We start from the raw sequence: 986 nt of genomic DNA on the forward strand, positions 1-986 counted from the left end.
TAAACTTTGTGAGCATCTCTTCAAGGTTCGATTTCCTTTCCTGTTGATAGGGTGGATGTTGGTAACCTGGAGGTGGCCGCTGATTTCCTTGGCCTCCTATGAGAAATTTGGGTGGTTCCTCCAACCTGCATTATAAGTGTTACTATATGGATTGTTTTGAGGTCTAGGATTATTACCCATGTAATTTAATTGCTCATTATCCATGTTGTGGCCATAAGGTTGGTATTCCGAAGGGCTTGTTCCACCTCCACTTGCTTCGCACTCCATTACTGGGTGAACCTGTGAAGAACTAAGAAAACCATCAATTTTCTTATTCAAGAGTTCTACCTGATTAGAGAGCATGGTGACCGAATCGACGTTATAAATGACGGCTATTTTCGTTGGCTTTCTCCTCATAACTTGCCACTGATAGTTATCAGTGACATCTCCTCTATAAACCCAGAAGCATCTTCAGGTGTTTTATTATTGATGGTTCCGCTAGTAGCTGCGTCAACCATTTGCCGAGTCGAAGGATTCAGGCCATTATGGAATGTTTGAACCTGAAGCCAAAGCGGTAACCCATGGTGAGGGCACCTTCTCAAAAGGTCCTTGTATCTCTCCCATGCATTGTAGAGTGTTTCTAAATCGATCTGCACAAAAGAAGAGATATCATTACGTAATTTAGCCGTTTTAGCTGCCGAAAAATATTTTAATAGAAAATTTTCGGTCATTTTTTCCCAAGTAGTGATTGACCCTCGTGGTAATGAGTTCAACCACTGTTTAGCTTTGTTTCTCAATGAAAAAGGGAATAACCGAAGAGGAATGACATCATCAGAAACACCATTAATTTTATATGTATCGCATAGTTGCAAGAAGTTTGCAAAGTGAGTGTTGGGATCCTCATCCTGCAAACCACCAAACTGAACAAATTGCTGTATCATTTGAATAGTGTTAGGTTTTAGTTCAAAAGTATTTGTAGCTACATCAGGTCTAACTATGCTCGATTC

The 986-nt window shown here is 40.3% G+C and overlaps 1 non-coding gene across 1 annotated transcript; it reads left to right on the forward strand.

Annotated features, from left to right (window-relative positions):
* The first annotated feature begins 555 nt into the window (after positions 1-555).
* On the forward strand, positions 556-662 carry LOC121217532 (small nucleolar RNA R71). The gene has a single exon (XR_005913627.1). It is a non-coding gene; the product is annotated as a small nucleolar RNA R71 (small nucleolar RNA).
* The last annotated feature ends 324 nt before the right edge of the window (positions 663-986 follow it).

This window comes from Gossypium hirsutum, chromosome A02, assembly GCF_007990345.1.
Source record: "Gossypium hirsutum isolate 1008001.06 chromosome A02, Gossypium_hirsutum_v2.1, whole genome shotgun sequence".
NCBI lineage: Eukaryota > Viridiplantae > Streptophyta > Magnoliopsida > Malvales > Malvaceae > Gossypium > Gossypium hirsutum.